Here is a 13,150-nt window from a genome sequence, read left to right as displayed (position 1 = left end):
TCTATCTGGCACCACTTATAGAAGAGCTCCAAATCTTGTGCATAGGAATCGGTGTGGTTGATATGTCCCAATTACTAGTCGGACGATGGAATGTACATGTGCAAGGCATTCTCATGTGGACCATGCACGATTGGCTAGGCTTCAGTGAGTGCTCAAGTAAGTGCCTTTGAAACCCTCACACACATGTTATTCCTAGCTATGCCAATGCTTTATATTTTAATTTTGTGATGTTTCTGTTAAGTATGGAGCCTGATTTACCCTTGTAATTTTCTGTAGTAAAAGCGCACATTTGTAAGGCCCCCATTATGAGGAGAAGCCATCATGCGTGAAGGAAAATCACTCACCGGAAACCAAAATTTTCACGGACAAGAATCAGGGGCAACTTTAAAGGCCTCGGGGGTGGAGGCCCTCGATACTTTTTTTTTCGCCGGAATATTATGGCCGGACGGCGGCCGGAAAGTGGTCGGAAAACAACCGGTCGGTTGGTCGGTGGCCGGTACTCAATGGCTAGTGGTCGGAAGTCAATGGCCGGTGGCCGGTGGCCGAATTCAATGGCCGGTAGCCGAATTCAAAAGCGGACTTGTCTTCTCAAGGGCGGCCACACATGGGCGGATTGGAGGGTCCGATTTGGACTTATTCGCACAAGGGCGGCTACACATGGCTGTCTCTCATAAGAGAGGGCAGCCCTTTTGGCCTATAAAAGGAGGCCATTTCTACACACATTTCATAGTGTGAAGTTGATGCAACAAGGTGAGTGTGAGGTGGTGAGAGTGAAGCAAGGCGGGAGCTCCATTAAGGGTATAATCCCTTTGTAAACTACTTCTTGTTTTGAAGTACTAAAGCCATTGAGTGGCTGCTTTCCCGTGGACGTAGCCCACATTGGGTGAACCACGTATATCGTGTGTACTCTCTCTCTCTCTCTCTCTCTCTCTCTCTCTCTCTCTCTCTCTCTCTCTCTCTCTCTCTCTCTCTCTCTCTCTCTCTCTCTACACTATAATCTCGTGTATATAAATCTGTCTCTCTCCATTAAGTAATCTACTCAATTATCTATTTAGCTACGTCTTATTTCCTAACAGTTTCAGGTTTGAGTTACTCGAACAATCATACATGTCCGAAATGTGGTCCTTGACTTGGCTTCTGCCGCCCTCAACATTTGAGCAAGACAGTTTACGAGGAGCATGGTAGATTTTTGCTTGGAGAACATGAGCTACGTGGACCAAACAGATGCAAACATGACATGCATCCACTAAAAGAGAGCGATTGGAAAAACATGTGGCTGGAGAGGGGAGATTGGATGCCATCTCGAATGAAAATAATTTCTATTTTCCATGAACTCCCATATTGGAGTGACTTTGCTCGACCCAATGCACATCTTCAAGAATGTGGGGGAGATCATATGGAAAACCATCATTAGAAAAAGGGAGAGCAAGGCCCAAAGAGATGACCAGCAGGCTGTGGGTTGAATGCCAGAGATGTGGCCTCGACTTAAACCCAATGGGAAGTTTGCTATACCAAAAGGACCATGGATTTTGAGTCGTGCAGAAGAGAAACAAGTGAAGAATACTATATCTTCATTCAAGACTCCCACTGGGTGCATGCGATGTTTGAAAGCGACTTTTACAAGAGATGACAATCTCAATGGTCTTAAGTCCCACGATTGGCACAAATGTTTACAGTTTATCTTACCAATTACCATAAAGGATTTTTTGACATATGAAATTAGAAGAACAATCTACAAAATCAATGAGTTGGTATGCTAGATCAATTCAAAATAGATAAGAGAAGACTACATCGATGCAACACGCTTAAATGTTATTGAAGCAGTGTGCATGGTGGAGAAGTACTTTTCAACAAACATTCTTATCATCCAAATGCATGTACTTGTGCATGTGGTTGATAAAGTTGCAGTTGACGGGGTAGTCCATAACAGGTGGATGTTCTTCTTGGAGAGATTTATGAATACTTTAAAGGTGTTCATTCATCAAAGGGCTTGTTCCAAGGGTAGCATGGCCGAAGGATGGCTTGTACCAGAGTCTCTTGTCCTCATCAGCCAGTGAATATTTGGTCTCAATTGATTCAGAGATGCCCCGAATGTGGATTACTGAGATCAACGTAAAGGTGATAGGGGATGAGCTACAGGGACAAGGCATCGTTAGGAAGATGGACATCACAATGCAAGAAAAGGTTATGAGATTTTGCCTTCTCAACTCAGACATCATGCAAAAGTGTCTAGAGAGGTACAAAGGGGAAAAGAAACAATGCTAGATAGATCATCTGCAGTTCAAGCGCAATCGTGCCACTAGAAACCTTGCTTTTCCAAATCATCTTTAGAAATTGCCTGACTTTCCAACTAGACGGTGGTTAGATGCGACAATCTCAGAGGCAAAGAGGAATGTAGCGTTGATTATTGAAGAGGAACAAGAGATGTCAAGGGGTTGCAATTGACATATATATTTTCACAACTTCCTTTTTGAGCTCCACATGATAACATTACTTTAATAACTTTAATTTTGTTTCAATTTTATGGCTGCAGTATCACAAATATGGAGCTTTGTGGTCACATGGAAAACACTACAGAGTGCAACGGATTGACAAACAAAGGGTCACTTTCGATAGTGGTGTCACGGCAAGCTTCATCCAAGAAAGTAGGAGTAGTGCCAGGGATGAGAACACAGACACTAGCCAGCTTGAATACTTTGGCTACATCCAAGACATCTTGAAGATCAGCTTTAGAAAGTTTGATATTTTTATCTTTGATGTCAAGTGGTTCAAAGTTATTACCAGCGGCTCTAATTCAAATGTGCGCAAAGACAAGAGTGGATTGATTCAAGTGAACTCTAGGGGGTGTGGACAGATGCACGGGATACATTCGTACTTCCAAAGCATTGTGAACAAGTTGTTTTCACACTAGATCCACTGTGGAGAGAAATTGATGAAAATGATCTATCTAAACCGCGTTGGCTCTATGTCAAGTTGCTCCACAAAGCAAGCAAGTGTGTGAAGGATTGAATGTTGAGGTTGAAGAGGTGATCATGAACAAACTGCAGGCCCTACAGATGATATAAGTTTGGGTTTTGATCTAGAGGTCAATGGTGAGCATATGCCTGAACCTAGATATGAAGAGTCAAACACTAAAGCTGATGCAAAGAGCGACGAAGAAGTAGGGTTTGATGACAAATATGCAGAAGTACAGATTAAGATAGACATCTTTGGTGCATCATATCTCATAGAAGATGAGAGATTAACTAATGATTTTTGCTAGGAACTCTTTTGTAAAAATATGTTTATTAGTCTACAATACACTTTAAATTCATTCATTTGTGTTGGTGACTCGTTTATTTGTTATTTGTATTGATTAAGCGTTTCTTCTATAGACTAACGTATTTTGTGGATCTTATTTGTGTATCTGTAGCCATGGCCAATGACGATGAGCCATACTCTCCTAGTTTTAGTTTTCCTATCACTCCAACCGGCATGTCACCCGAGTAGATGGGTCTCCTTTTGACACAGTTCACACCAGAGCAGATCGCGATGGCACAGAATCTTTGGGTAGTAGGTTCCTCTAGAATTACTTTGACCGACCCTACACCTAGGACTAGTGTGGTCCCTACACCAACCGGGCCCACACCTCAGTCGAGTGTGCCCCCTACGCCTAGGACTAGTGTGCCCCATACACCGACGGGTGGTTCATCCTCAAGATGAGGTAGGCATCGTTCTAGAGGTAGTGGTTGTTGTAGTAGCGATCCTACCAATGCGTCCATACCACCGAGAGAGTGTCCCCCACTCTCTTCAGTAGATAGTTCACCAATTGGCACACCATGTACACCGTGGTGATCACACGAGCATGATCCTAGCAAGGTGTACAAGAGAAAGAATGGGGTTGTTGTGGTGGATATGGTCAAAAAGGCCACTCGGCAGAGGATTCCATAGCTCTGTACAGTTCAGTTTGGTCAGTATGTGATGGAGGTTTGGGATAATCTTGACGATGAAAGAAAGATTTACATCGTCAAGTCCATTCACAGAGAGTACAGGCCGGCAGAGGGGTTCAATCAAGTCTTGAATGGCTAGATTTTGGGTGTGGCAAAGGCCACAATGTTACACCGTCAGTCAGAGGTGAGAGACAGGTACAATGCCGGTAGTCCAAAGCCGGCATGGTTGGACGTAGAGGAGTGGGCGGGGATTGCACGAGAGACACAAGACAATCCAGATTGATTTTAAAAGCAAAGAGAGATGCAGCGAGAGCACATTTGGAGTCTGCAGCAACGTCACATCTTGGGAATGGAGGCTACGATACACTTGGACATGAGTTTGTAAGTATTATACGTATGCTTTGCATTGTTGAAAATATATATGAAGTTTGAAGATTTATCTCATTATTAAACCTTAATTTTGTCGAAAGTTTCCGTAAAGCACCTTCCGACATGCCGAGAGGAGAAGTATGGATACAAGAATGGACTTGTGGTCCTTTTGACCCAACTGCATGAGGAGGGAGAGGACGTTGACTGGGAGGCATTACCATGACGGTCTTCTTTGTAAAGTCTTACTCAGTCATCTTCATATAGTCTTCTTTGTACAGTCTTTTTTGTAGATGTGGTCTTCTTGATACAATCTTACTCAGTGATTGTTTGCATGTACATTTTTGTAGTGCTTATGTTTATGGTTTTGCATTCCATTTGTGATTACGAATTGTTTCACAATTATGGTATGGCACAGAGGTTATGGTTATGGTATGGCACAGAGGTTTTGGTCATGGTTTGGCAATCAAATTATGGTTATGCTTTTGCAATGATGGTATGGAAATCATGGTATGGTTAGGGTTTGACAATCAAGTTATGGTTATGGTTTTCAATTATGGTTTGGCAATCAGATTATGGCTATGGTTATGGCTATGCCGTTGTGCCTATGGTTTGGGAGTCAACGTTATGGTTATGCTTTTGAGAACTTGTCATGATTAAGCTTTTGATTTTGTGGTTTTGTTCTTTTCAAAGTTTTGCTAATCTGCATACAACTGCTCTTTAGCGTCAACTTGTAGGTGGAGTGCAGTTGCTTGTGCACTCTTCCTTTGGATAGAGAGAGCTGTTTTCTGTTGCTATAGTTTTGGTCGTTGGAATAGAGTTTGGTATATACGCCGGTACAAGCCTCGGAAGAACCGTCGATATTATTAAAATCTCAGGCGCGTGTAATTGCGTGCATACAGGCGTATATAACTGCATGTATTTCGACAGTTATAACTTGGTATATTCCGACGGTGATTACTGGTATATATACCAACGCTACGATACCGGCGTTTATTACAATGCATATTTTACTTTTAAAAGAAAGCTTGTCTCGCCGGTATTTGCACCGATTTTTACGCGACATGTTGTTGTGACCATATTCCCCGCTTCACCGAGGTGATGTCCCCGTGGTGGTAGGAACTGTTCCATAGAACATCTTACACACACACTTGCATTGTGTGGTAAGGTACCTTATGACTGTCACACAATAGACCTAAGGCATGCTACCACACAACGCATACACACACACACAACACACACCTGGGTCATGTGGTCAAGTACTCCGCTAATGCCGCACAGTGTGACCGTATAAAGCACGCTCCCACACGACCCCCGCTCTCCCTCTCTCCTCTCAACGTACCTGTGAAGGTGTTCATATCTCTCTCTCTCTCTCTCTCTCTCTCTCTCTCTCACACACACACACACACACACACACACACACACACACACATACACACACAAGATGGCTCAAAGAATAACACCCAGCGGGCATGATTGAGGCCCTATATATATTATTTTGCGGCCCTGCCGGGCTATTCAATTTTTCTAGCAGGCCCACAGGGAAAATTAAATAGCCTGGCGGGCTTTTTGTGGATTTCCAGGTTACTGTTAATCGGCTTGTTGTTAAGTGTGATTAAGTAAATATATCAATAAGACCTTGTGATCACACAAATGTTTTTAGTAATTATGTATGATATTAAATCCTTGGCACTAGCTCTACTTCGACAGATCCTCTACACGCCTCTCGGGGTCACTATGAATTTGAAGATGAGAACATGCTTGACATGGTTGATGCATTTTTGGCACTTGAAGCCAACATGTGCAATGAAGAGTGTAGACTATGCACCACACGGTCACAATAAATGTAAAATATGTTGTTATTGAGTGCTAAAATACCTTTTGCAATGGTGCACATTACTCAATTCTCTGATCACTATTGATCCTCACTTGCAAGAAATACTTGGTTGGAGAAATGCTAGTGTAGATGCACTTCTCAAATAAGTTCTATTTTCACTTTCTGTTTATTTTAATTTCTTTTTGGTTGATCCATAGAATTGTATTGATTATTTTCTTGATTGGATATTGATGTGAAAAATTATTCCTAGAGATCACCACATGCCTTCGAATTGTTGGTGGGCGAGATCGTATGCCACTGCACTTGCATGGAGTATGAGCGCATCCATGCAAGCGTGTGTCAACAAATGCATACTTTATCACAATCAAAACTCACATGCCACAACATGTCACATGTGCAAGGAGCCACACTACAATTCCATCATGATTGGGGATTATCTACCCTCTTCAGGTATTGAGGCATTCTTCACTTATTTCTCAGAGCCATCAAATGTTTAAAAGTAGGTCTATGGTGGAACTTTTCACATGGCATGCAAACCATTGTTCAAATGATGGAATGATGAGTGTCCTTGTCAATTTTCATGCATGGAAGCAGATAGAAACTCAATGGCTAGATTTGATGCTAGAGTCTTGGTACTTGAGGCTTGGGTTGGCAAGCACCAATGTCAATCCCTTTGACACCAAGTATACTTCATGGAGCACTCGGTCATTGATGATCATCCACTAAAATATTCCACCATGGGAGAAAACCAAGAAGGGAAATATATTTCTTTCTTTGCTTGTGCTAGGGAATTACAAATTAGCCAAATAATGATGTCTACCTTGAGCCCCTTATGAAGGAATTAGAGGGGTTATTATAGGGAATCTCTGTTGTGGATGTATCACTTCTTAAGTAGAGAAGAGATTCCATTGTGAAAGGTATTCTTATGTGGAGTATGTATGACTATCCTAGCCTTGGAGAGATTTTTGGTATGTTGTTTTTATTCTTTTTGCTCTTTATTATTTGAAGAGTATATCTTTTCTTTAACAATATGAGTGGGGGATTCTCCACATTGGGCTACAATGCTTGCCCTACTTGTATGCCATCATTGGTGATGAAGTGGCCAGATGCCTTATACAATGTAACCTATCCAAACAACCATCGTTAATGTTTCTTGCCTCAAAGTCATAGAAAATACAAGGCTCCTACAAATGAGAAGACCCCCGTAAAGTGCACAATGGCAGATTGGGTAAGCATTTGGGAAGAGCACTACAACAATGATCCACCCCCATCTACTCCAAAAAAAGGTATATCAAGGTACTCTATATTTTTAAGGCTTCTATATTGGAAAGACTTAAAAATTGAACATCTCTTTGATCCCATGCACATGATATTCAAGAATGTTTCTCACACCATTTGAGGCCACATTACGGGCGAAAGAGACTCATTGGAGGCCAGGGAGGATTTGAGAGCTAACGTCTCCCAACATCAGCTACTCTACATTGAGGACTCAATGGAATGATTGTTCTTCCTAAAGCCCCATGGATCCTAACTAAAGCCGAGCTTGTTCAAGTAAAGAATTTCATTGCCTCCATTTTCACACAAACATAATACATAAGATCACTAAGAGGAGCTTAACATGATACATTAGAATAGTAAAAGGATCTTTTACAAAGGAAAAAAATGTAGAAGCATTCAATTGTATGGACTAAAGTCTCATGGTTGACACAAGACTTTATAGGTAATTCTTCAATGTTTATGTTGTCCCTCATTTAGTTTCGATATTGAATTTTGTGTATGACTAAAACAATATCTTGTTTCAATCTTTTGACATTGTAATTCATTTTTCCTGTGGGTATGTGTGGATGCGGGGACAAGAAAGTCAGGGAAGCCATTTTTAAACTCGGCAAGTTAGTAAGGTATATCATATCTCTACTCCACTATTCTATATACACTAAATCCTCAACATGCACTTAGTATACACTTGTGGGTTATCTTGTAGATATTTAAGCTCCAAAGAAAAAAATTAGACGCCATCCTTGCTATTCAAATGCTTGCCATGAAAATAGTGTGTGCTAAGGATGCATTCCCTCAATCCATTCTTACTAGTCAAGTATACCTCTTGGTTCACGTGGCTGGGGTGATAGCTATATGTGGAGTGGTGCATGCATGGTTGAAGGATGGATTGTGCAAGAGGAATTTGTTTATATATCTCAGAGTATTTGGCTTCTATTGATCTTGCTATGCCTCCAATGTGGTCAAATAAGAAGGAGGCAAGGATAACTTCACACTTGCCAAGTGAAAAGAGAAATTTAATTATCATGAACATGGATCTATGCCAAGTGGTAAATAATTTTTGAATCCTCAATGCAAAAATTGTGACTAACTAGGTGGACTTGTGGAGTACAATGACAAAGATTATGACCAACTTGGAAGACTTGTGGACAATGGCAAAGGCAATGTGTTTGTATAAGAGGGAAGCATGGAAGCAAGCTCATGGAGGAAGAAGTGCACCCACAGTTCCTTGACACCTTGCATGTTTTAAAGATCTCATTAATCACAAGTGAATCCATAAAAGAATGACTGAAGCAAAGACACCTGGGGAGTGGGGAGGGGGGGGGGGGGGGGGGGGGAGGGGTTCACTATATATAGAGATATTGTATAGCATGTGTGTTCAAGATCTATTTATAAAACCCCCTATTCTATATATTTTTGAGGTATACTCGCTTGTCAAAGTCCGTTTGTGTTTTGAAGTACACAAGTCATTTCTGAAGTCGGTTTGCGTTTTTTCAACTATTTGCCACTAGCTCTAACAACCTCACATTCTCTAGCCATATCCGATCCCCGGACACCTTGATCTAGAGATGCACGGAGATTAGGATCACAACGTAATAATCTCGTCTTTATTGGTCAATGACTATAAATTAGGATTTTTGAATTCTGTATGTGCTTTTGAAGTCCGATTGTGTTATTTTACTTCATTTATCAAAGTTCGTTTGTGTTTTTTGAGGTACACGAGTCATTTTTGAAGTTCGTTTGCGTTTTTCTTACTATTTTCTGCTAGCTCTAACCTAACCTATAACTTAAACCTAACCTATAACCTAACCTAATTGAAGCCCGTTTACGTTTTTTGAAGTACACCAGTCATTTTCGAAGTCCATTTGCATTTTTTTTACTATTTGCTTCTAGCTCTAATGTAACCTATAACCTAACCTAGCCTAGCCTATAACTTGTTTGGCGGACGAAGCAATGGTCTCTAGAGAAAGAGTCACATTTTTCAGGGAATCTACATTTTTGCGGAAATCTCATTCTTTTGTAAAAGAGCTTCTCTAAGCCAAGAACTTGTAAAGAAACTTTTGATTATTTTTCCGAGAGCATTTGTATAGGGGAGATCCAGTTAGAAGTTTAGGACTTTTTGGCCGAAAAAGCCATTTGTAAAGACCTAAACTATAAAGGTCAGTTTTGTAAGTTTGAACCTCATCATCTTTTATCACAAGTTTTGAAGAAGACAGCGTACGTATGAGAGCTTCCTCTTGCTCCAACTTGTAATCTTCGTTAATGTGGCTACGATAATCCGAATTCAGATTCATTTATTGCATTGTGTTCCTCTTACTTTGCTCTTCCATTCAAGTGTAAGCATTCAAGATTCGGTATAGTGTTCAAGTACGCGTTTGAGACCTTAAATCCCTGTTTTGAGTGTTTAAATGCGTATTTTATATTGTTTTGATCCTAGGAGAGGCTTCAGGGACCCTAAAACGACCCTTTGGGATCATCTGTTCATTGTTTTTGCTGACTTTGGGACAAACGATCGCGATCCATGTACCTCTCGAGAATGCTATGACAGTGATAGATAGATTCTAAATAGTCCTCTGTAGCTCCCCTTCAAGTTTCGTGTGAATCCGATATGATTTGCAAGGTAAACGGGCGTGATGACTGTAGAGCTGTGTAGAAGGACATAGGCAGATTACTTGGCTTTAGTGCGCATGATTTTCTTGCAGAGTTAGTAGTTTCATCTCATCGAGTTCACTTCATTAGGAATGACACCCTAGTGAGTTTCCATGCCTCATCTTGGTCGCTTCCCTTCTATTGATATTTTATGTTGATGCGTGAGAGCTATGCTATGGACATCCGTCACGACGACCCGGAAACATTGGCGCTGTTGCCGGGGAATGCACCTTAGGTGATGAGTGACCGAGTGTGCAGTTAGCTTCCTTAAAAGAAGATCAATCCACAAATCCATTTTACACCTCAGTTAGGCTGCTAGATAGGGGTTTAGAGATTAGTGGAGTCTAGAGTCAGTGGATCGGCTAGATCCTCTCTTACGAGATTTAGGGAGCTGTGAGTGAGAGTGTTCAAAGCATTTTTGCTCTTCAATTTCTCTAATTCGATTGAGTACTGAAATCTCACCCGAAATCCGTCTTGTTTGTTTTGTTTGATTCATTTCTTTATGTTCTTTCATTTCTATACTTGGGAGTAGGATAAATATTTCGCATTCCAGTCAGATTTGGGGCAAAAGTTAGAGTCGAGAAACGAGGAAACCATAACTTTGACAAAAGGCCATAAGACTCTGAAATTTAGAAAATCTGACCAAACAGGGTTGATATTGATTCAAATCACCAAGTGGTAGCACAAAATACTGTAAAACACTTGTCAGAGGGAGCAGACTAAATTTCATTAGATTTTTGGCTCATGTACTACGATCGCGATCGGTGTACCTCCGTGTCAGAATTGGAGTGGAATTGTTGTGTGCCTTCCTGATAAGATTCTAAACAAGTTTGTCTATAGCAACCACACCCAGAAACATCAAAAATCAAGAAAATCAGGCTACTTGGGCAAAACTAGACTAGCAAACACAAAAAGTGCAAAATCTTGGCTTTTAGTGATCCAAATGCTAAGTGAATGGGGAAATAGCCTCAGAACACCTTTGCCAACAAGCACATCAAAATTGGTATAATTTGGCCTTTGTACTACGATCGCGATTACTGTACCTAAGTGCCAGATTTTGACCAGATTTGATCTGTGGGATCCTCAGGTGTATATAAACATAAAAGTATATAGGACCAAGAGCCAGAAACCTCAAAATACCTGTCAAACCATCTAAGTATTTATCCAAGTCGGAAATTGATATACTGACATAGAAATTGACTTTCATCAGGATCATATACATCAAATTGGGTATAGAATATACAGAGGGAGCGCCTGTACATAGGACAACCCCAAATAGCTTTCATATCCCAAAACAAACAACAAAATCAAGTAAACTGATAGATTCGGGAAAACAGACATTTTCAACCAAGAACTGGTAAAAGCTTGTCTTTTTGGGGTTTGAATACAAAAGTATTTGGTGGGTAGCCTTAAAATAGCCTAGTGAACAAGCTGGTGAAGTTTCATCAAATTTGGGCACTGTACTACGATCGCGATCGGCGTACCTCTATGCCAGTATTGACTCATTTTTGACTTGTTCATAGACCTAGACTATTTAAGATATCAAGAGTTGTCATAACCCAAATTGGACATACTATCAATAATCTGCAAGCAAAATTGTTTTGAAGTCATTGTGAAGTTGTTAAATCTGCTGACAGTTGGAATGATACAGTGATCTCATAGCCATCAAGTGTATTCATTTGCAGAGACCCATCAAGTAACAATCCATGCAGTCGTGAGAGTTGGAAGATCACTCCATCTCCAGGTAAGAGGTTTGGATTCAATCAGTAAATTCCACTTTCTTCATGTTTTTGAGATCGGGAAAACAAATCAACAAAAAACACCGAAATTTAGGGGATCAAGCAAGTGTTTTATCAATGGAGGAGAGTGTAAACCAAGGTGTAGTACGACCATTAGAGCCGATCCTTGAAGGAAGTATTCTCGATACTTCTTCAGAGAGATCTTACGAGTATTTCACGGAACACTTGGGACATTAAAACCTAAACGAAAGAGAAAACATGCCAGTAGGACCATCAAACCCTTCGGCCACAATGAAGCTATTGTTCATCAAGTATCAGTATGACAACAAGCAAGGCGCCAAGATCTACAAAGATAGTATGGACCGCTACTGTGTGAAAATAGAAGATAGACCAAGTGAGTTCAAGGACTTAGTGCCTGTGATCTATAGCGGAGATAGGTACCTAGATGACGAAGGTATCATGTACTTCGTAGTCCTGAATCGTAACATTGTGGAGAAGTGGGGATTGATGGGCATGAAAGCCAAAGTAGATGAGGAACCTGAGGAGAAAGCACCAACAATGAGCTTCCCTGATACGAGGTTAAGGCGAGAAAACGAAACTTTGAGATTTAACACAGACAACGTCTACGTGGGGTTATACAAGTATAATAATGTAGAGCAAGATCTCTATTATAGATGTGAGGAACCCTACGTCGTAGAGTTGACAGAGCGGAAAAGACTTTATGTCTTCACCTACACAGAGGGATCAAAAATGAAAATCGTCGCATACGACAAATATGGAAGACGATATGCAACAATCGATAAAAAGGAGTTGGAAGGATATACGTACTTTGGGGCCAAAGACCACTCCGCTAGTATTATGTCACTCCAAGCCCACCCGATTGCAACAGGTGGAGAGAGGACTCATGTAGGTGATTCTTTCAGTACACCTCAGTATTCTATGCCAAACCCCATGGGAACATTACATCGCAGAGAGTCAATGGCTACGAATTGAGGTAGTGCGGTTCCTATCTCTACACATACCGCAGTAGGTCCGACATTCGTAGCCACACCATCACATTTGCCTCCTAGTAGTAGATTCGTGGCAGGGGAGCCAACGAGAGCAACCCACGACATCCATGATGTACGAGAACGATTAAGTCAAGACACGAGAGCATTGAGATTGGTCGTAGACCATAGATGGATGAGGCCATCCCAGGTAGCGAAGTGCATGCCAAAGAAGTATAGCGGATCAGGGGATCCATATGCCCATGTGTCGCTCTTCAAGCAAGTCTTAAGAGCAGAGCAGATCACTGATTTCCATACTCAATATGAGGGATTCAGGCTGACCTTGGAAAAGACGGCCTTAACATGGTT

This window comes from Adiantum capillus-veneris, chromosome 24 (genome assembly GCF_014529385.1).
Source record: "Adiantum capillus-veneris isolate H3 chromosome 24, ASM1452938v2, whole genome shotgun sequence".
Lineage (NCBI taxonomy): Eukaryota > Viridiplantae > Streptophyta > Polypodiopsida > Polypodiales > Pteridaceae > Adiantum > Adiantum capillus-veneris.
The sequence above is the reverse complement of the archived record's forward strand: the minus strand, read 5'-3'. Positions refer to the sequence as shown.